Source organism: Canis aureus, chromosome 2 (genome assembly GCF_053574225.1).
Source record: "Canis aureus isolate CA01 chromosome 2, VMU_Caureus_v.1.0, whole genome shotgun sequence".
NCBI lineage: Eukaryota > Metazoa > Chordata > Mammalia > Carnivora > Canidae > Canis > Canis aureus.
In genome coordinates this window covers 90935961-90961020 of record NC_135612.1, presented here as the reverse complement: position 1 = coordinate 90961020, position 25060 = coordinate 90935961, and the positions used below count along the sequence as shown (strand labels likewise).

General features: G+C 36.5%; 1 pseudogene; it reads right to left on the bottom strand.

Moving 5' to 3' along the window:
• Positions 1-25060, bottom strand: part of LOC144289952 (putative ATP-dependent RNA helicase DDX10) — an 83048-nt pseudogene that overhangs the window by 6752 nt on the left and 51236 nt on the right.

The following is a 25060-nucleotide window of genomic DNA, read 5'->3' as shown; positions in this document are numbered from 1 at the left end:
TCAAATAAATAAGTTTAAAAATCTTTTTTTTTTTTTTAAAGTCAACTCACTATGGTGATTGGTAAGACCTTCGTCCCTCGTACTAGGTAATTATAAGGTATGCTTTCAGTAGTTAGGGGTTCAGAATAAAGTTACAATGATTTTAATATAAAAATGAGTATATATCTTCACTTTAACACCCCCCACCTCACAAAGAGAAAGTTGCATATTCCTTCCCATTATTCTCCCCATTTCACTTGAATCTCAGTTCTAACTTCTATCACTAGGAGGTAGATCACTCTGCTGAAAAACCTGTCTCCACTGATGTTGCTGTTGCCACCGCTTCAACTCATCCTCCAATTCTGAGCCTCATTATCACTTCTACAAAGAGGTCTCCTATGATTTTCAAAGAATAATGAGTTTCCCTGTTGTACTTCTCATACCACCCCAAGATTCCTCCTGTACCTTTGCATAGTAGATCTAAGCTTACGATTTTGTTCATTTGGTCAGTCAAAAATACTTAGTGGGCATTTATCACAAGGAAGACATGTCTCTAGGCTCTGGATAGATCATTATTAATAAGACAGCCTGGATTGCAGTCCTCGTGAAGCACACATTTTAGTGGGGATACACCATGCCATCAAGGGTCTTGTTACTGCTTTGTTTTTCCTCCTAATGTTTGCTGAACTTCTATAATCTTGGTTGATATTTTGTAGTTCTCAATAGATATTGATTGAATAAATAATGAATAAACAAGAGGAAATTATGGGAAAGAAATGAATGAATAAATATGTAAGATGCTGATAAATTCTCTGGAGAGAATTAATACTGAATGAAAGAATTGATAATGACTGGCTTATCCTGTATCAATTGCTATGAAAGACTTCTCTAAGGTCTTGACATTGAAACTGAGATACACATGTCAGGAAGACATCAATTTTAGGTGCTGTTATTCAGGAACTACCATGTTCTGAGAAAGTCCAATTGGTAGTGAGAGGCCTGGAGATTGAGATATCTCAGAGGAAGAGAAAGAGAGAGAGGGGCTGAGGGAGAGAAAGATGGAGGAGAGAGGGAAAGAGAGGGAGGAGAAGGAAGGAAGAAGAGAAGAGAGGAGAAGGGAAGAGAAGGGAGGAGAGGAGAAGAGAAGAGAAAAGAGGAGAAGAGAAAAGAGGAGAAGAAAGGAAGGGTAGGGAAGGGAAGGGAAGCAAGAGAGGCATCAAAATGAACTAAAATAAACATGAGTGAAGAAGCCATTTGGAAGTGGACCTTCTAGGCATAACCGTCACTATGTGGATTGGAGATGTACCATCTGACTCCCTTTCTCCCAAAACTGAGAACAAAGGTAAAATGATAGTTTTATATCACTATGTCCTGGAGTAGTTTCACAACAACCAATAATCGAAACATGTCTTTCGTAGTTATGGTATAGCATTCACAGAATTTTGTTACTGGCCCATATTAGGTGAGGGGGAAAAATGGACAAAGAATAATTACATGAAGTGAAGAATCATGTTACTTACTGTTTTTTAGATTCTCTGAGCTTCAGTGTCTTTACATGTAATGTAAGGATGCTACATAATTTTCAAAGTGTTTGAGAAAATTAAATCACCTAATATATGTATGTGTTTAATACTGTGCTTGCACCCTGTAGTCATGGAATTGGTAGAAGTATTTTGTTTATCTCATTCAGTTTTTTCCACAATGCCCAAGGCATCACCTATTATATAGACTCCTCATTTGTATTTTTTAAATGAATACATAAAGTAATCTATCAGGCACTGTCCAAGTCACTAGGACCACAAAGAATAACAAATTCAGGATGTTACAGTGGCTCTGGATGAGCTGTCAGTTCTAGTACAATAAGCACTATGGTCATAATCTATGCAAAGGGTTATAGGAGCCAAGAATACAACATTTGATTTTGTCTGGACAGAGAAAGCCAAGGAATATTTTACTAATGAAGGGCTTTTGTTCTACCTTAGAGCATGCTTAATTGATGATTTTGAATATATCAAGTAAGCACATTTCTGAAAAAGGAAATGTTGTTTTCGAAGAAGGACAAGAATGAGACTGATAAATCACATATCAAGGGGCTCCTGAGGGACTTGACAATTGTGGCTGGGCATAGGATAATGTGGGAAAATGACACGGTAATCAGATAAGCAGAAGTCAGATGATGAAGGGCTGCGTATGTCACAACAATGAGTTTGACCTTCATTGTATAGGGAATAGAGAGGCAGTTTCAAATTCTATTCAGGGCTCTGGCGCTCTCTGACTCTAGATCATTGTGAGGAATGGATTGGGATGCTTGAGATGAAGGCAGTCTAGCTAGGACGCTGCTGCTATTACCAGGCGGAGAAATGACACTGATCTGATCTATAGCAGCGGCAGATGATTAGTGAGCAAGGAACAAATATGGAAAAATTAAATAGGGGTAATGTATAGGACCAAGTTAACTAATTATATATGGAAGTTGAGAAAAATTGTAGAGTCAAGGATGATTCATTTTGATTTGCATTACTGAGAACATGATGATACAATCAACAGAAAATTTTGTTTGGTGCAATTTTGGATGTTGTAGTAATCAGATGTGGCCTTCCATAATACTGCATAACAAAGAACTTCAAAATCTCTGACTAATTAAACCTGTGTTTTTCTTGCTTACGTGAGTACATGCTTGCATAGGATTGGCTTAGCTGGGCTGCAGGCTGTGGGTAAAGCTCAAGCCTGTCACACATGTCATTCATTCTTCTTGGATCAGATGCTATCTGGAACATTACCTTTTTCATAAAAAAAAATGCAGGAGCACAGGAAAATAAGCAGAAATGTGCAGGACCTCTTAACATATAGGCACATAGCACACATACTGTCATTTCCATCCACGTTCCATTAATTAGCCAAAATAAGTAAAATGGCAGAGTCCAGTATCAACAGAGCAGCAACACAGACTCTGTTCATACCAGGAAGCACCACACAGTCATATGAAAAAGGACATGGATAGACAATTTTAATACACAGAAGGGAGTGAAATTGGAGACAATTGGAAACAAGGACCTATTGATCATGACAGTGAAGTTAAGTTAGTACATCAAATAAGAGTATCCATGAGTATAACTAAAGGGAGAAACACTAGAAATTTCCATACAGGGAATCTTTATTGCCACAAAGCTTCATTACTCTTACTTCATGGTACTTTATAGGTATTTCTATGCCGTTAGTTATTTTTTACATCATGTTTGATTCACTTTTAGACTATTGCATGTAAGGGAAGCTGCCAAAATTAAAAAAAAAAAATCAAACCATCTCTCTCTCCAATACTGACAAATAATGAACAAAGGCAAGTGTAGAAAAATGCCAGTACCCTACCGTCTCAAAAGTTGTTCTTCAAGAATGAACCTTTTCCCGAACAAATCAGTACGACAGCCAAGAATAGGGGCCCCAGAGATTTTTGATCAAACATTTGTGGTAGGTAGAATTAGGGTTTCCCAAAGATGATCATATTCTAATCTCCAGAACCTCATATGTTAGGTTACAAGGCAATGGGGAATTAAGGATAGAAATGTAATTAGTTTTACTAATCAACTGACTTAAAGAGATAATCCTGTATTACCTGGGTGGGCTTAATGTAATCACAAGATGGTTCCTTCAAAATAGAAGAGGGCCATCAGAGTCAGAGGGGATTTGGAAGTGCTGTCATAGGAGGACATCAGAGTCAGAAAGGCACTTGGAAATGCTGAATTGCTGGCTTTGAAGTTGGAGGAAATGGACACAAACTAAGGAATGCAGCTAGTCTCTAGAAGCTGAAGAAGGCAAGGACCAGGTTATCCCTCAGAACCTTGGGAAGGAAAGCAGCTCTGCTGACACCTTGACTTTAGCTCAGTGAGACTCGTCTTAGACAATTCACTCCTAGAACAATAAGATAATATATTTCTGTCTTTATAGGCCTCGAAGTTTGTGGTAATTTGTTACAGCAGTTTTAGGAAATGAATGCAGCCTCTAAATCTTTGGCTGATGACTGATGGCGGAAATACCAAACCCCTTCAAAGAAAGAGCTCCATCAACAGGGAATTTAATTTAGCCTATGGATGACCACACCAGAATGCCGTAGATAGTTATCTCTCTGAGAAAGATACAGCCAACACACTCATTGGGTTTTTCACCCTTTAAAAAGTTTGCCATCAATTCTTCCAGAGTTCCTTCAAAAACACTAACAACTCTGACACCAAAGGAGCTACAAAAAAGATGTCCGTTTATTGATGAGGTCCTAGAAATATGGCTTCCTTCCCCTCTGGTAGGGAGATGGGATCTATTAGGGGAAAAATCCAATCTTCTTTAACTAAGGTACAATCTTAATGTACCCTATGGCATTGTAAGCTACCCATTGATATAAATAAATAAATAATAAAAGTACATTTAAAATAAATAAATAAATAAATAAATAAATAAATAAATAAACAAAAAAATTTTGCTTCCATCATAGGGCTTTATGCATCATAGTGATATTTATGCCTTACCGCCTCAATATCATCAAAATTCTTATCTCATTCCAATGTCAATGAGCTCAAATTGACTGTCACTTCATTTCTGACTCTCTTGAGTCTATCAGACATGTCTGGCATATAATTCCCCTGCATAATTATAGCTGGAGTAATTATTCACATTAAATGCTTGTTGAATTGACCCATAGCACTTAAAAATTTATAAACAGGTCTGTAAGTGATATTTTGCATACCAGATCCTTTACAAAGATAGTTCAGGGATTACGGACGAGCCTACGTTAAATCAGTAATATTAACATATTTACCACCTTAAATTACTGAGACAATCAAAGGCAATTGCTAAAAGGAGAAAAATATCCGTGGGCACAGTTTTAAATAGGATAATTTATCCTAGAATATGTTAAAATTGATTGACAATAAGTTTACACTGAGCATTTTAACTGTTTTTTTTTCATTTTTGTTCATTTTTTTGTGCAGTATTTTGAAATAACTTTCCACCACTAATATTTTTTTCTCTTTCTCTAGAACTATTAAATGTAAATGAATTTAATCAATACACTCTGAGGACTAATTAGTTATATATATATATGTATATATATATGTATATATGTATATATGTGTATATATATGTATATCTGCAGGACATTCAAAACTAAAAATACTATAATTAAAAAAGTGAAAATACTATAAGTGATATTCCAGGAGTGTTATTAGAGGAAATAAAAGCCATTTAAAACAAACAAATTTTTTGGCAGTTCAATACACATGGGTTTCATCTTATATTACTATTTGGTTTGACTAAGTTAAATTTTCCAAGCAAAATAGTGATTTGGTTGATATAATGCCCCCCAAGTTCTCATTTGGTATTTCCAGTCCTTGAACATTTCAGGATCTATAATCCTTGCAGGACTCACAGTAAAATACTGGATGGCAAAAAGCAGGTAATAGTGGCCTGGGAGACAGAGCAATTGGACTCAAGTCTATGAATAATATTATTGTGCCTTTACCAAATTACATAAAACAAATGCAATTAAATTACTTTGAACTAAACAAAAGTATTTCTGACCTTATAAGGTGGATGTGGCTCTACAGCCTATAAGTCTAGGGCCCCCACACAATGAGGCAAAAGAGACATGCGACTGTTTTGGAAAGAGATATTAACTCTCTGTTCTCACATACAACACATGGACAACCCAATCAGAGCCTTCGGTAGCAGAGGTATGTGCGGGTCTTTCTACTGGGGGTGCAGCTGCCAACACCCTGGGGCTCACAATCTCCCACAGCAAGATGCAAACAGCTGGGGCTCAAGGAAAGGTGCCCCGGATTTAACCACACAGAAACCACAATTTAGGAAAAAACGTTGATCTGTGGATATTTGTAGAAACTGAGGCCTGGAAATGTAATTAGAAGATGTGGAGCCTCCTCAGCTGCAAAAAATGGCAGTGAAATGTGAAGCGGAGTGATAGGAATGTCGTTAGAGGGTACTTGTGGTGGGATTCCTCTGATTTTGCCTAAAACACATAAAGTGTGTCAGTAGACAGGCATCAGATGGAACGTGTGTGTGTGTGTGTGTGTGTGTGTGTGTGTGTGATCATCTTGGCTCCTGTCTATATCACTTAGTAACTTGGGCAGGTATTTTCACTTCTCTGCCTCTCATGAGAACACTGAAAACTAACTCTCAGAGTTAGATTTTGCCAGAATCTGGAAAGATTTTCTAATTATAGCAATGACCTAAGAAGCACAGCTGGTTTCCAATGCATATTTTGCCATCAGAAATGGAGTAAACCCACCGGGCTGCAGGGGGAAGGAAACGTGTTATTTCTCCTGCCTTTTCTGCCCTTGTCACAGAGACCAAAGAACTGGATAGATTTTCTGAGAAGGAATAAGGATAGCATGCTTCCTTTCTATCAGTACTTCTCATTCTAAGAATATCTATTGACTTCTATTTTTAAAAAGATCAGGGTGGGAGGGAGAATTAAAGGAAGGAATCAACAGTGGCTCATTGCATCTCTGAAATGAGCATTTCCAGAAAAAAAAAAAAGTTAGTGAAGCAAAAACTGAAAGCATTCTGGAAGTAGTGAAAGCTGTAGATTGCAGCTTATAAAATTCACGTTTCTCTGTGTGCAGAATGAAAGAATGGTGGTAGAAAATGGCTCCACTCTTGCTTAGCAAGACTTTTAGATACATTTCTTCTTCTTTTTTAGCCACTTTGAGATATAATAGACATAGGACATTATTGTATATGTTTAAGGTGTATGCTGTGATGATCTGGTGCGTGTGCGTATTGAGAGATGTTTGCAGCAATGAGGTTATTTAACACATCTTTCACCTCCCCCAATTGCCATCTTTGTGGCTGTTATGGTGAGAACATTTAAGATTTACTCTCATAGGAAGCTCCAAACATACAATACAATCGTGTTAACTCTAGTCACCATGCTGTGCATTAGATCCTCAGAACTGATTCCTTCTTTAAGCTGATGTTTTTACATTTTGGCTGACAGTTGCTGGCAACAACCATTCTTCTCTCTGTTTCTGTGATTTTACCCTTTTTTAAGATTCATCACACAAGTGAGATCACTCAGTATTTGTCTTCCTCTGTCCCATTTATTTCACTTAGCATAACGCCCTTAAGTTTTATCCATGTTGTTACAAATGTCAGGTTTTCCTTCTGTTTCTTAATGGCTGATAGTATTCCATTATTTATATAAACTACATTTTCTGTATCCATTCATCATTGGTGGACATTTAGGTTGTTTCCAGGTCTTGCTTATTGTGAATAATGCTTGATGAACACGGGGTGGGGGGCGGGGGTGGGGCCAGACATCGTTTCCATGACCTGTTCTCATTTTCTTCGGATACGTATCCACAAGTGAGATTGCTGATGTGTGATTATTTTGCAGTTCTACTTTTAAGATTCTGAGGAATTTCCATACTGTTTTCTACAGCGACTGTGCTAATTTACATTCCCACCAACAGTGCACAAAGGTTTTCTTTTCTCCACAGCCTCACCAATATTTTTGTCACTTGTCTTTTCCAGCAGGTGTGACGTGATGTTTCATGGTGGTTTTGATTTGCATTTCTCAGCGATTAGGGATGTTAATCACATGTCCATGTCTTTATTGGCCATTTGTATGTCTTCTTTGGAAAAATGTCTATTCAGGTACTTTACCCATTATTTTAATTCGATTATTTGTTTTTTTGGTTAAGTAACATGATTCTCTCATATGTTTTAAATATTAACCCCTTGTCAAATATATGAATTGGAAATATTTTCTCACATCCCATAAACTGCCTTGGCATTTTGTTGATCTTTATTTCTGTGTTTATTAGTTTGTAATCCTGTTTGTTTATTTTAGCTTATGTGGCTTGTGCTTCTGGTGTCATATACAAAAATTATTACCAAGACTGATATCAAGGAACATTGCCCCTGTGTTTTCTTCTGAGTCTTGCGGTTTCAGGTTTTAAGTCCTCAATCCGTTTCAAGTTAACTTTTCTGAGTGGTGTAAGATATGGGTCCGATTTCATTCTTTTCCGTGTAAATAGCCAGTTTTCTCAATATCATTTACAAAAGAAACTATTTTCTCTCCATTGAATAGTCAAGTCTCCCTTGTCAAACATTAGTTGACGATATGCGCAGGGGTTTATTGCAAGTTCCTCAGTTCTGTTCCATCGCTCAGTGTGTCTGATTTTATGCCAGTATGCACTGTTCTGATTGATGTAGCTTTGTAATATAATTTAAAGTCAGGAAGTGTGATGCCTCCAGTTGTACTTCTTTCTCAGGATTGTTTTGACTATTTTGGGGCTTCTGAAATTCTATATAAATTTTAGTTTAATAGTGTTTCCTATTTCTTGAGAAATGCCACTGGGATTCTGATAGAGATTGCATGGAATCTGTAGATGGCTTTGCCTGTGATAAAGCATTTTAACCATATTAATTCTTCTGATCTATGTACATGAATTATCTTTCCTCACTTCCTAACTTTTTAACTTCCTATAACTCTTTTTCCATTTATTTGTGCCTTCTGCAGTGTCTTTCATCAATATCTTATAATATCCATTGTGTAAATCTTTTACTTTTTTGGTGAAATGTATTTTGAAATATTTTATTGTTTTTGGTGCTATTGTAAATTAAATTGCTTATTACTTTTTCAGATAGTTCATTGTTAGTGTATAAAAATGCATCTGATTTATTTTTCTTGATTTTGTACCCCGAAACTTTACTGAATTTAGCTATTTGTTCTAAACACTATATAGTAGAATCTTTAGCACTTTCTACTTAAAAGACCACGTCATTTTTCCTTCTTCTTTTGTGTGGTTATTTGCCAGTGTTTTGTGCCACTGTGTTGCTGGCTCTTGAGCTCTCCCAGAACTATTTTTTTATTTATGGATAACTGTGTATTTTTTTTTTTTCTCTGTGGGGTCTGAGGCTGGAGCCTGCTACTCTTCTATCTTTGTGACATCAGATAAATTTCTTCTTGATGATGACTATAGGATTATGTTGGCAGTTAAATTTTCCTAGAGATGTAAATCTGGAAAGCAGATTCTACCTAAAAGGCCAGTGGTCAATGGCTAAGGCTGATAAGTCCTATGTCATGTCTCCCATTATGCAGGGAAAGAGCTTCTAAGATATTAATGTGTCTCCAGATCTCCTGTGGATACAGCAAAAGTACAGATCTTAGGATAGAGCCTGGGGGGGTGCATTTCTAATAAGCTTCCAAGCACTTGTTACTGGAGGCTATGCTTTGAGGTGGTGAGCCACACCAAATTAGGACTCCATCTTAGGTTGAATAAACAGGAAAACAGGGAGAGACATAGATATGATCACAAATATTGTAGGACAAATTACATAATATATAAGAAACACCTCACTTACTTCAGAAAAAAAAGAGATAGGAAGTTAGCAAGTTAGGAAATTAGGAAGGAAAGAGGGAAGGAAAGATGGAAGGAAGAAAAGAGGGAAGTTAGGAGGATGAAAAGAAAAGAGGAATAGAGGGAAGGAAAGCAGGAACAAAGGAAAGTGAAAGGAAATGATATAAAAATGGCCAAGGAAAAGTACAGTCTGGAAGAAATAAAAGAACAGACAACCCAAGGAAAATTGTTCCTTCTTAAAAAGTTTTGTATTAAAGATTAGAACTTGTTAAAATACTAATCTCAAATACATAGATACATACATAATCACAATGATATGTGAAAAGGAGAAAATGAGTTGAAAATCTTGAGTGCAAAACAGAAGAAATGAACATAAAAGTGTTGTTACCCACGGAGGTATAGAGAAGACATGACAAGGAGTAGAACAGACACAAATGAAAATATAAAAAAGCACAAGCCGTGTACTGAACCTGCCTGAGTTGGAAACCCAGGCCCACCGTAACTCACCACGTGGCCCTGGCCCATCACCTCACCTCCTCGTCTCGCTTTTCCTTATCTGAATAATGAGAACAAGAATAGAGACTTCTTAATTGGGTGTTGTGGGATTTTCAAATAGATATTCCTGGAGACACATTTAAAAAAGCAGCTGGAATATTCAGTCAATGCCTGTCGTTTCTTTGTTTGTAACTTTCAGGAGTTCTCACCTCCCTCAGTGTTTGCTCTCTGAGAGCAAAGCCCCTCAAATAGCCTCCAAGGTCTTCGATCCAGTCCCTGCTAAATCTCGAGACTTCCCCCACTACAGGTGTTCTTACTGTTTCTGCTCCAGCCACACTGCTCTCCTTGCGTGTTCTGACTCAAGACACTTAAAACAGATTCTTCCCTCTGCCTAAAAGGTGCTTCTCTTGTTGCCCATGTGGCTCCCTCGCTCATCTTCATGTCTTTACACAGAGCTTATCTTTTCAACAACAGCCACTCCCTCTAAAATCACCATTAACCATATATATTTCTCAATTTGTAGTCTTCTCCATTGATGTCCCCACCGTGCGGTGCACCTTCTGTACCTTGATGTATTAGCATAGTCATACACATTGAGTTTCTACTTCTTTGTCTTCTGCTTCTCTCCCACTAGAATATAAGTTTTATGAGGTTGGTATTTGGCTGCCTGGGTCACTGCTGTATCTTTGGCACCTAAATGGTACCTAAAACTCAATAAATACTCTTTGAAATAATTTTATGATGAAATCAGTGTTCAGATTTAAAATGAGATGAGGCCAAATTTTGTGACCTATACACTTATTCACCGAAACACACACAAACACAATCATGTATTGATAACCTAATACATACCTCTCAAATTACTACCTATTTTTATATATCATTTTATTTAACTATAACAGCAAATCTGAGGTAGGGTTTACCATCCCCATTTTTCAGGCTTAGAAACTATGTCTCAGAAAAATTGAGTAATATGGACTGAGTCACATGGATAACAATTCTTAGAACTGGTCTGGGTGAGTCTAGTCCATTCTGCTTATCCTCATGCCTTACCTGAAGCATGTATTTGCACTTGATCGAAAAATGAGCTAATAAATCCAGTCTGACTCTATAGGTTAAGTCATTCCAATTCACACACATAATATGCACCCACTTAAAAATGAGCCTTACTTAATTCTGGTATTGTGTTTGGTCACCAGAGCTCTTGACCTGAGACTGCATTGACTGGTTACAGCTCTACAAGCTCACTTTCATTGGAGATATGTAAACAAATTGCAAAAGAACAACAAAAGTTGTCTGGTTTTGCAATTGTTCAGATACCAAGTACTTTTTTTTTTTTTAAGAAAGGAGTAGGTGCTAAAATACCAATTGGCATCGCCTTATGAGTTAAACTCTAAAAGTAATAGTTCAAAAAAATAGTTTAAAACAAAGACATTTAATAATTTTTATCTATTTTTTTTCAGTCTATTAAAACTCTTGCTGTCTTGCCTCTGATTTGATTTGGGCCTTTGCTTACTGACATGACAGGTTTAATGATCACACGTCAGTATTCCAAGAGCCTCCTATTTAACAGAGGAGCACTGTTCCCTGGAATACTCCAGTCACCTCTCATCCACTGACCTTTCCCCTGGAAACATTCATCACCAGTGACACTGACTGATGAGCAGCATGATCCCCTGACCTCCAATTTATTCATGTTGATGGTCTTGACACTCTTCATAGTCTCTGAGGCTCCACACAGCTGCCTAATATCATCAGTGGATCTTTACTTCCCAGAAATACTTTCTATTTCCTCACAGTACGACAGTATTACTTTGCCTCTATCTAGCACAAACTGTCACTATTTATTTTATTTATTTATTTATTTTACTTATTGCTTTTCAAAATCTTCAGACTCTCTCCCACCCCCACTGACATTTCTAGGTCTCTCATTTAGTTCCCTACAGTTTGTCTATCTTAGGGGGTCATTCTCCAAGGAAAGGGATACTTTTCCTGGTTCAATATCCTCATCAATCTGGTGAGGAATTATACACCAGTAATAAAGAGACAACTGAAGCTGATCAGACAGGTTTTGTTTTTAGATTACAATAGGTTACAATAACCATTTTCATGACCTCACCTAGTAGTGACTACTACTATTAATTCCATATCCTTTCCTTGAGAAGTTTCAACAATTCATGCTGCTAATACACTACTACCATTAATAGCAATAACTGCCACTTATTGTTTTCTATTGATTTTCAGAAAAAGGAATGACATTAATATTAATATTTATAATAATAAAATATCTTTCTTGAGCAATTACCACGTGTTAGATATTATGGTTAGTAATAAGTGTTATCTCATTTAATTCTTCTATCAATCCTGTGAGATAAACGATATTACCCTCCTTATTGTGAAAAAAAGCAAACTGAAACAGTGAAGTCTTCAGTAGAAACATCAACATGCATTGGGTCACGTGATTGGCCATAAGCAAGACCAAGATTTTATTAGATGATTCACTAATTATTTTGGATTAATAGGTTTCATCAACCAAAACTGGTTCAAAAAGGAAAGAATGGTAGTGATGATGATAAAAAAAAATACTAATAATTAAAGTTGCTATCTCTTCTTCCAATGACCTATGTACTTTATACACAGATTCTTGTGCACTTTAGTTCTTACGAGAAGGCAAGATAGTTACTTCCGTGCCTATTTTATAGATCAGGTGATTGGAAATTGCAGAGGTGATGTAATTTTTCTGAGACAATGGCAGTAATTCCAAGCAATTCTGTTCGCCAGCTGAGTGCTGCTATGTGAATGTCCAGATCATGAATTATTACAATGAGGAAGACTTTTACCAAAAGAAGCAGCTGATGGGCAGTTTGATCAAAGTCTCATTGTAGGTAGGCATATAATTGCCTCATCTGCCCCTTAAATAGGCTAGAAATTTGTTGACATCAAGTGTTAGCTGAGATTCTCATCTCTACACTCTCAATAAATAGTTGTTAAATTAAATGGATGGAAGGAAGGGAAGCTTAGAGAGACTTAGGGGCTTGACCAACTCCCAGGGCTGGTTGGTAGAAGAGCCAAGACCCAGTGCCCCTATTTGTGCTCTGCTGCTCCTCACACATCTTTTGGTAAATTTACAGATAGAGAATTCAGGTAAGAAGTGGAAGATATTCTTGTATGGTAGCTCTTCAATGGTTAGCAGAGATCAGATTATGGTCCCCTAATTTCCATTTCTGTCTCTATTTCCTTACTATTTATCTATAATTAATTATTGAACATAACATTTATTCTTTATTCATAAATTATTTATCATTTTCAACTCTATTTTATCTCCTCCTTCAAAGTACTTTGTCACAGCTCATTAGTCATTAAAAACATAATAATGCATTCATATATGGTCTTTTTAAATATATGGTCTTGAAGGACAATAAACCTCAGATGTGTTGCATAATCCTGAAGACACTTTCCCCTTAAGTATTTTTCTATTTGTAATTGGTAAAACAAATGAGTTTTTTGAGTATCCCAAAGATGCTTATACTTGAGGCTGATCACATGGCGAAGCAGACACTGATGGTTTTGCATTCCCCAAGAACATTTAATGATCTCTATGACTCTGTTTCCCATCTATAAGTTGGAAGAAAGGTAGCTAAATAATGAGTGTTCTATCTTGTCTTTACCCATTGTAAAACATAAATGCATAGCCTTAAATCTATCTTTAAGTTGAAATATTAAGATATGGAAAAAATTCACTGTCATCAAACTTCATTTCCCTCGACCTTTTCAGAAAGCACTGCTATATATATCGTGGTAATATGTATGTTGCCTATCTTGATCCTCTTAGTTTACACTCCTCACATCAATGATATCACTAAGAGCAATAATTTTATAAGTCTTGATAACATTTCATATATTTTCTTCCTTAAGAATTGCCTGAGGAGACAAAAGAAAGAAAGAAAGAAAGAAAGAAAGAAAGAAAGAAAGAAAGAAAGAAAGAAATAGAAAGAAAGAAAGAAAGAAAGAAAGAAAGAAAGAAAGAAAGAATTTCCTGAGGAGTGACATCAGCAGAATGGTGGCATAGGAGTTTTAGCCCTCGCCTGCCACACTCCCTCACTATCAGTTTAATGAACTATCTACACACAGAAATACATTCATAATAGCTAAAGACTCTAGGTGAAAAATTACAGCACACAGATGGAAGCACAGACATAAGACACATGGAGGAGGGTAAGAAAGATAGACTCACAGTATCCTCATAACCCACTCTCCTTTCAGGCCCAGGCATCCTGGTGCAGAGAGAGACACCCACCTTATGGGAAAAGGAGAGTAAGGTCAGCATCCAACTTCTCTGTGGCCCCCAGAGCCACCTCACCCCACCATCTTACAAAATCTTAAAGGCATTTTTTGCAGATTTTTTTCTTTTAAAGCAGTCTGAAAATTCTTATGGAACCACAAAAGACCCTAATGTCTAAAGCAATCTAGAGAAAGTACAAAGCTGGAAGCATCATTCTTGATTTCAAACTTTATTACAATCTCTAGTAATGGCAAAAATATGGTACTGATATAAGAACAGACACATAGATCAACAGAACAGAATCAAGAGCCCAGAAATAAATCTATGCACCTGTGGTCAAAAAATTTTGATAAAGAAGCCCAGAGCATTCAATAGGGGAAAGGATAGTATCTTTAATAAATGGTGTTTGGATACTGGCTACTCACATGCAAAAGAATGAAATTGGACCCTACTTTTACATTACTCTCATAATTGACTTAATATGTATTAAAGACTTAACTGTAAGATATGAAACCATAACAATTCCAGAAGAAAATGTAAGGAAAATTTTCCTGGACATCAGTCTTAGCAATAATTTTTTTGATATGACATGAAGTGCTCAAGTAAAAATAAACAAATAGGACTACATCAAAATAAAAACATTCTGCACGGCTGAAGAAATAATCAGCAAAATGAAAAGCTTATCTTGGAATGGGAAAATATTTACAAACTATATATCTGATAAAGGGTTAATAAGAAACATACAAGAAACTCATGCAATTCAATAGCAATAAGTAAGTAAGTAAATAAATAAATAATTTGATTAAAAATAGGCAAAAGACTCGAATAGACATTTTTTTCCAAATAAAATCATGCAAATGACCAATTGGTACGTGAAAAGATGCTCAACATCACTAATAATCTGGGAAATGAAAACCAAACCAAAATTAGATATTAACTTACCCTTTTTGGTAAGAATATTACCAAAATTCAAGAGATAGTAAATGTTGGCACAGCTGTGGAGAAAAGGGAACCCTTGGACATTACAGGTGAGAATAAACTGGTACAGTCACAGTGGAAACTACCAGTAATCTTCCTCCTGCACATATTGAATGAAATGAAATCACTGTCTCAAAGAGGTATCTGAACCCCCATATTCACTGCAGGATTATTCTCAATAGCCAAGCCATGGAAACAACCTACGTATCCATCAACAGATGAAGAAATAGACAAATGATAGATTTTTTTTTTTAAAGAAAGAAATCCTACCCTTTGCAAAAACACAGACGGAACTTGAGAACATTATACTAAATGAAATAAGTCAGATAGAGAAGCAGAACTAATGCATGTTCTTACTTACATGTGGAATCTAAAAGATCCAAGCTCATAAAAACATAAGGAAAGTAGAATGGTGGTACCAGGGCCTGGGGTTGAGAGAAAACAGGGAGATGTTGGTCAAAGTGTACAAAGTTCCAGCCATAAGAGAGTGAGCTCAGGGGATCTATAAAGTTAAAGCACAGTGAATATAATGAATGGTACCATATTATATACTTAAAAGTTGTTAAGGGAGTTGATCTTTAATATTATCACCACATATTTTTAAAAGATGGTAATTATGTGACGGATTGGAGGTGTTAACTAACCTTATTGTTGGAATTATTTCATAATATACATGTGTATCAAATCGTCATGTATATGTTAAACTTACATATATTATATGTCAGTAATAGTTCAATATGTAAAGCTAGAAAAAAAGAACATTACCCGGAGAATCAATCTACAGTTCCATCTAAACAAGGTCACTTAAAATCTACTCGCACAGATGTATATGGATTCCATATTACATTTTCCCAGGTGCGTATGCCTAGATCTTGATATCCTTGCAGGGGCAATTTGACTTCACATGTAGCCCTTACATGGTAGGATGACATTGATTAACAATGATTATAAATCACAGGACGACCATACGAACTAAATGATAGTGTGTCTCTAGAGGTAACTCAACATAGAGCAATAACATGCCTCATTGTCATTAGATATTTATTGGGCATATAAGTAGCAGATGTCATGCTGGGTGCCAGGGATATAGTAATGACTAACACTCTCATTACTCCGTGGCAGTGAATAGTCCAACTGGGGAGGCAAACAAATGTACAGGAGAGTATAATGTAAGGTGAAAATTGGGGAGGTTTCCTCTGATATAATCCACACCAAGTTGTGAACAATGCTTAGGAGTTAGCTAGGTGGAAGAGGATGGGGAAACTAATCCAAGTTGAGAAAAACTGCACATGGAATAGCTGAGCAAGAGAGAAGACAGCGTAGAGGATTTTGAATAGATAGTGACTGGAACGGAACAGTGAGGAGTTAAGTGTTCAGAATAGCAGTGGATGGGAGATTTGTTATCCAGGCTCTACGGGACCATGATCCTAAATGGTAGTAATGACCATGGAGAGTGTAAATTGGGAAGGGACCCTTTGGATTAATTTGGATTGCTATTTTAGCAAATTTCTAGGCAAAATGTTACTCTCACTATAATTTAGCATCTGATGAAAGCTTTTTGTGCAGTATGGTGGAAAAAAATCAAGTATCTAGTATCCTTTTCTCCACTTTTTATTTAGACTTAGTGTGTGAACACAAAAATAGAGAAAAAAATACACATCTGTCCCAGAATCAAACTGGACATGTAGTAGAAACTAAGAGGAATCAGCCCAGATTCACTTAATTATTCAACAAATATTTATTTAATTTCTACTACATTCTCGATATTGTGCTAAAGTGAGCATTCAGCGATGGAGAAAGTAGGTATGTTCTCCATGCTGAAGGAATTTATGGCCCAATCCCTGAGAAAAAGAACCCTGAACAGATCGTGTGCCTAGCAGACTCCACACACAATCCCTCCCTTAAAGATGGGGAAGTTTTCCGGCTGGAAGACAAGATGGTCAAAACTTCCAATCTCCACAGGCATCAAGCCGGGTGACATAATTACAGGAAACAACCCAGGTGCTAAGATTCTTTCATGGCAATCAAAATTAATGCACATCTAACAATATTCCTATATGAAATATTATATAAACTAAATAAAAAGTTAAAGCACGCTCGTCACCTGAGGTCTAAATCCTCTGGCTACATGGTTGGGTGAGAGAGACAGTACAGAGCCCATCATGGACGCTCCTGATCCCGGGTCGTCCAGATTGGAGGACAGAAACATACAGAAGCCCCAAACCCACACCGATGGAGAATAATTACCACACCACTCAGAGGAAAAAGTTGCGGTAGATAAATGTGTTTATATTACACATCAGCCCAAGAGGGCAATTGAGAAAATAAGAGAAAAAATAACCATTAATCCTCATAATCATGAATCAAAAAGAGTCCATTATACACCAGGAAATTCACAACAATAATATTTATAATAATAAGTGGAGAGGATAGAAATGTCTGAAAACCTGCTTACCTCACGCATGGCATTGGCTCCCAGTGGGATGCTACGTCACAGCTCAAATTCTCCTACTTTAATTGCCTTTAGTCTAGCAGAGCTCATGTTGGAAGCCTCATTTTCTAACTTGCACCAATGTTTTTCTCCTCAGACTGTAGGATTTGAATTTGTTTTCCTGTATCCTGTCCTGTTCCTACTGTCAAGAGCATTTGTCCTGCATTTTCTCTCCTCTTCTATGCCCTGTATCCTTTTGTCGTTCGTATAAGCTTATTTAAATCCCTCTCATGAAAGTTCCAGGCTCATTCATTAGTGTCTAGTGATAACTCAGCTGCTCGGAGAGTTACATCCTACCCAGTTTTGAAGTCTTAAGTTTACGATGCATGCACTTTAAGCATCAGGGAGTAAAAAGAGGTAGACTTCTGGAGACTGGGTTTATACCACTCAACCTGAAAGCACCATAGCATGTAAGTGGTTCTGCACAAAAACAGCCATTCTGACTTCCTCTTTTAGAATTGAGGTGTACCTGACACATACATTATATTACTTTGAGGTGTACAGCATAATGACTCAACACATGTCGATACTGCGAAATGATCACAGTAAAACGTCTAGACAGTCAACCACCATACAGTTATTTATATAAATACATATATATATATATTTGTCTGCCACCATACAGTCACATATATATATAAAACTATATATAACATATATATATACATATATATATTTGTGATGAGAACTCTTAAGATCAACTATCTTAGCAACTTTCAAATATGATATCCCTTTGACTTGTCTCACTTCCCTTTTCCCCATCATACTCTTCATTTCACAGATGAATGAAGGAGACCAAGAGAGGATTGGTAAAGTTGAGAGCCCAGGTCAGTCAATCGGTTACCTATCCATGCCCTATATCACAAGGTTCCCCATCATTTCTTCTGCAATCATTTCTGATTGCAACCTACTCTTCAAATGTGGCGGTTGATGTTGCGGGCCACGATCCTGTGCCCCGTATCTCAAATGTTCTCTCTTGCTCAGCTACTTTGGATGGTCAGTGGCAGTGCCCAACCCCAGACACTTCCAGTTTGAACATTCTGTGTTTGAAGTCAAATGTCCTGCATTTTTATTTTTCACAAATAGAGATATTAAAACAGAAATATGGGTCTCTTAAGAGAAAAATCACATACTTTATACACAGTTTTGAGCTAGTCTGATGCACTTTGGGTTAAAATTCTTTACCATACATCTGAACAGCTTATATTTTCCAGATTACTGACAGCACAATACAATGATGGCCATGATCACTGCCAACATTTTTTGCATTTTTGACACCTGATTTTTAGTTTATTTATTCCCAATATTCATTTAATTTAAAAACTCCTGTCTGAAATTAATATGCTTTCTAAATGAGAATTGAAGCATTATGTTAATAAAGTAAAAGACATCAAATGGTGTTTCAAAGTCTAACCATTAATGCCAATAAAAATAGAGACCGATTCTTTTTTTTTTAATGTTTTATTTATTTGTTCATGAGAGACACACACAGAGAGACATACAAGCAGAGGGAAAAGCAGGCTCCATGCAGGGAGCCCAATGTGGGACTCGATCCCGGGACCCTGGGGTCATGCCCTAAGTTGAAGGCAGACGCACAATCACTGAGCCCCCCAGGCATCCCAATAGAGACCAACTTTTAAGTGAAAGAGGCATCATGAAGTTGTTTTCCTTGGTAAGAAAAAAAAAAAAAAAGATACATCTTCTGGGAAAATAAGACCATGAAAATCTGTGTAATCTTTCCTTCACCTGGAATGCCTGTTTTCATCTCAGGCTAATCTTTTTTTTTTTTTTTTCTTTTCTTTCTTTTCCAGTAAAATTATTATCTTTCTTGAGGGTTGAGTTAAAAATTAGCTCTCTCCTTATAGCTTTTACTATCATTAACAAATGCATCCTCACATGAATGATTTAGTGATTGCTTTCATGTCCATGTTTGCCTGTATTGATTAACTTTCAAGATGGAGGCTAGTGTATGGATAGCAGATGTTTCTAGTGCTCACTGGAGTTTTTTTTTTTTTTTTCCCCCTTCTGGGTTCATAAGAAGATTGTATATCCCTGTTCTCATTAAGTTAGGAGTGGCCACGGAATTATTTTAGCCAGTGAGTTTTAGGTGGAAATGACATATGTCATTTCTGGGCCATTGTATTTAATGGCAAGAATGAGACTCTACAGTATTCTCTTCCCTTGCTGTCATGGACAGTTACGTGGGGATGGAATAGCAATCAGGATGTCCCTGACTGGGTGTGACATGCAAAGTACTCCTGTAAATCTATATTAGACAAAGAACAAGAACAAGATAAATGAAACCTTATTTTTTTGTTGCCTCTGTGTGTGTATATGTGTGTATGTTTTAATAAACTACTATTGTTTTTATTGCTTAGGTTATTCTGACAAATACTGGATAACATTATTCCTTGATTTCACCACAATACAACATTTACCTCAGTGCTTGCATATGTGAAGCATTCAAGACATATTTTCAATTGAATTTTATTTCTTACATTTTGTCATTGCTTATGTATTAATTGGCTTATATACTGTACTAAGTTCTAGGGCAGTTATTTTGTAGTCTTTAAGAATATTCTCAACATTCAAAACACTTCTCTGGAATGCCATAGACTATCTATTATAGTTTCTTTTAATGCAGGCCCATAGGATTCTTAGACTCAACAAGAATGTTAGCCAGGCCATTTTTTGTTATTATTTTCTTGTCACCTTATGTAAAAGTGCACCTAATACTTCAGGCTTCCTATTAGAATCCAAAATTATGACATTCTTTTTAGAAATAAAAAGAAAAAAGAACTTTATTTCAAATCAAAATAGTCTTAAATGTTCTTAGCATTTATTAGATGTTAAAATATTCCACAGTAAAACTCAGCCTTAATTTAATGAAACATAGCAAAGGCTGCACTCCAAAAATTTTTTGAATCACGATTTGTTTTAAGAATTAATCATATTGAGGCTAAGAAAAACTCCATCCTTGTGCATAGAAATGCAGGATGCATATGTGTACTTAAAAATAATCTTGATGAATTTAGGTAATCAAATACTCTAAGACCTCCGTATATTGTATGTGGGAGGTAAGGTCTCTCCAACTGGAGCTCTATGTATGATCACCAAATTCACAATCCCATAGGGATAACATTTATTATCATAAAAAGTACTATAGCATTTGAAATCTGAGGTTAAACATTTACTACAAGGTTTACGAGGAGACTATGAATCTCAAGTGAATTCACTGCATGAGAAAAGTGGATTTATTATCAAAGGCATGAAGGGAATTAGTCTTCTGAATGCTTAATACACTCAGTTCAAGCTTCATAATAAACTGTTCACCTCATTGCATGCTATTCCAAAGTCTACAATGCAAGACATGTCTAACCTCTAAATTATAGTCCTTTTAAAACCCTGCCAATAAAGTAACTAATTCATATATATATTCATTATGAAAAAAAATCTGTCCAAGAATAGTCAGGATTATACCTCTAACTTTTTAAAGTTATTTAGAAAGAATAGAATCTAGCTAACTTCTAATGTAAAGGGCTTCCCTTTAAACATGCAGTTTGCATCACAAAGCATTCTAAAACTCAAAAGATCATTAAAATATCAGAAATAAAATGATGAGTGGAGCTGATAATTTTTCAAAGCACCTTGGAGGATACAAAATACATTCTGGCTGCTTCACAAACACTAAATTGGTTACTATGTGATGTGCTGGATTTTAAAATATACAACTGCCTCAAAACCTCCTCCCAGAAAAGGTCAATGAATCTGTACTAGCAATATCACCAGATTCTTGCTGGAATCTAATTAGCACTAAGTTCATATTCTGAAAACATTTTGTTAGATTGACAAAAGGATGGAAAAGAAACAGATGATACTGGAGGAAGGCCCTATATATATACATATATATGCATAATTTTATATATACATTTTTATATAATTTTATATGTATATAACTATAATTTCCATTATGGATAATTAGAACCTCATACATGAAATAGCGGAAGAATTAGAGCAGAACATATTTTCTTCCTTGAAAAGCACTATTTTAGCAGCAATGGAACAGACTGCTGAGGTCAAAAGGGTCCTGGAGCTAGACAGTGTTTGCGAAGCCAGGGAACAGGTTTTCCTGTGAAAGAAATCCCCATGGCCAAATGATGGAAACATAAGGAAATTATTCTGATGAATATGAAACATGTTAAGCATTATTTACTTCTCATCATAAAATAGTATAATGGGCTTTCATTTTACTACATGTAGCTTTGGGGACATACATTTCTCCAACAAATAACAAATGGGAAGGCAAGTTGGAATTAGGCAAGCCCCAGGGATGGCATAAGGCAAAATGTCCACCCAAGCTGTGAGCTTGCCATTGAATTGATGCTGCTACTCAGTAAATAGAAATCAGTAGATGAGACGAACAAAAACAGTATAAGAAAACTGGTTTAGATGACTCCATTTTGATCCCCAGGTTAGAACCAAACATGCCTTTTCCCTCAGAAACTATGGAATCTTTCCAAAGAAAGGCAAAATGGGGTGAGAGCAGGTAGCATGGCAATGCATTCAGAAAGAGCAAGGAGATTCTTAGTCTCCTGATGTATATGACCCACCAATACCTGACTTACCTGTAAGTGTTCTTACCTCAATAATAATAATTATGACAGTCTGTTGCAATAATTGTTTCACAAGCCTTCTTTATCCTCTACACAGATCTCTTCTTTTGGAGGAGAAGCTGTGTTTTATTTTTGAATCCCCAGAATCTGGTGCAATAGCTAATGCACGATAGACTCCCAACTCTTGTTTGTTAATCTAAATGGATTAAGTGTAGGGATTTGGGACTTAAACAAGTTGCAATAAAAATTCAGAGCATGTTAGTGTCTTCTATCTTATGCACTTTTATGCTTTGTACCATTTTTTATCTAAAGAAGAAAAAAAATATCTACTAAATAAGGAATGGATTTAAATAAAAGAGATATTTTTGAAAGCAAATCAAACAAATTATCATGATCTAATCATGATGTAGGTTTACAGCATTATTTCTCTACTAAAATTCTACTCAAAAGGAGTATGACCTACCAAAAACTGTGTAGACAAAAACTAGATGTGAATAAGTGAGGAAAGAAAAACCTAGGAAAATAATACAGCCAGAGTAAGACTAACACCAAGGGTTAGCCAGTGTGATCAGCATGGCACCTACCTTGGACAGTCAAGGCGATCAAAAAAGAAATGAAAAATCATTAGGTGACTGATAGCAGAAGTGTTTTGAAGAAGAGGAGATTGAAGCCTTTGTTCTTAGGTCACTTGACAGAAAAAAAAAAAAATCAGAGTCTTAAAAAAAGAATAAGAAGATACCAAAAAAAAAAAAAAAAAAAAAAAAAAAAAAGAATAAGAAGATACCAAAGCTTGGTTTACAAGGTAGAACTTCAGAGAAACAAAGTCTACAAAGTGTGAGTGTCCACAAAGAAGACTTATATAACAAACATGCATACATTTGGGTCTAGAGGTAGAAATGAATGTAAAAATGTTTGAGAAATAAGAGTAGAGAGTCATCAGATAAAAAGTGAAGAGTCAGAAACATCTAGAAAGGAGCCATGCTGAAAACTAAAAGTAGATAAACATGGTACCAGAAAATGCTACAGCTGGAAGCAAACGGGGACCATCAGCTGAATGCTATACCAGATCACATACAGAGGGGTGGCAGATGTAGGTACATGGATGTATGTGGACCACCATGGGGCCCAGGTGCAATATTCTAGAGAAGTGTTTTTTGTTTTTTGTTTTTTTTAAGAATTTATTTATTTATTTGAGAGAGAGAGCATGCACACAAGTCAGGGGGAGGGGCAGAGGGAGAAGCAGACTCATTACTGAGCATGGAACTTGATGCAGGGCTCTATCCAAAAACCCCAGGATCATGACCTGAGTTGAAGGCAGATGCTTAACCAACTGAGCCACTCAAGTGCCCCTGGAGATGTGATTCTTGCTAACATAAATATTTTTACTACTTTTTGTTATTGTTAATTCTGTTGTTTTTCCTCCCAATCCCATGGTGTTAGAAGAACACACTTGTGAGTAAAATGTGACAAAAGGTGATACCGGGACACCTTGATTCAGGAAGTGATGACGTTCAACATGTAACAGGAAAGTTGTGTGAGAGAATATTAAAGTATGGGGAACAGAATATCTGATTTTACTTCCCTGAAACTCCACCTATTTTCAGGAAAGATATAAAAAAAACTCATAAAATCACAAGAACTGGAAGATGGGAGGGTAAATCCAATAACAATAGCTTGGAAGCTGGAAAGCACATGGTGAATGGCTAACTGATAAGTGGTCATTGGCAGTACCCCATTCCTCTGGCTTTGTGGTAGGTAGGGAAGGAAACATTTAAAATAAAGTCATGGAGGGGGTGGCAAGGGATGGTTGAAGGTACTGAAAAAGCAGTTAGAGGGCAGCCCCAGTGGCTCAGTGGTTTAGCGCAGCCTTCAGCCCAGGGCGTGATCCTGGAGACCCGGGATCGAGTCCCACATTGGGCTCATCTCAGGGAGCCCGCTTCCCCCTCTGCCTGTGTCTCTGCCTCTCTCTCTATCTGTCATGAATAAATAAATAAAATCTTTAAAAAAATGTGCTGTATACATTCAAAGGAATATTATTCAGCCTTAAAAGAGAAGGAAATGGGGGCATCTGGGTGGCTCAGTCATTAAGCATCTGATTCTTGATTTCTGCTCAGGTTATGATCTCAGGGTCATGAGATCAAGCCCCACATTGGGCACCATGCTCAGCATGAAGTCATCTTGTCCATCTCCCTCTGCCTCTCCTAACTCCCCAACACATGCACACATACTCTCTCTCTCTCTCTAAAACAAATAAATAAAAATAAACAAAAAAATAAAGATTAAGAAGGATATCCAGCCATTTGTGACACTGATGTAGATGAAACTGAAATGTATTAGGCTAAGTGACATAAGCTGAGATGCAGAAGGACAAATATTACCTGATAGCACTTATATGTAGAACCCAAAATAGTCAACTCAGGGAAGAAGAATAAAGTGGAAGGGAGAAGGAGGTTTCCAGGGCTGGGGCAGGAGTGAGCAGTAGGGTATCAGTCAGAGGGCATAAAGATTCAGTTGTGCAAGATAAATACATTCTAGAGACCTACTGTACAGCCCAGTGCCCATAGTCAACCGTACTATGGAGCATATTTTAAAATGTGTTAAGAGGAGAGATCGTAAGGATTTTCACACCTCAAAAATAAAAATAATAAAAAGAGGATGAGAGAAAACTTTTGGAGGTGATCGATATGTTTATGGCATACATCATGGTGATAGTTCCACGGGTATATATTCATCTCCAAACTCATCAAGTCGTAGACATTGAATATGTGTACAGCTTTTTATATATGAAAATATATCATTTAATTAATGAAATGTTAAAACCAGATTTAGATTTCATCAGAAATTAGAACTATTG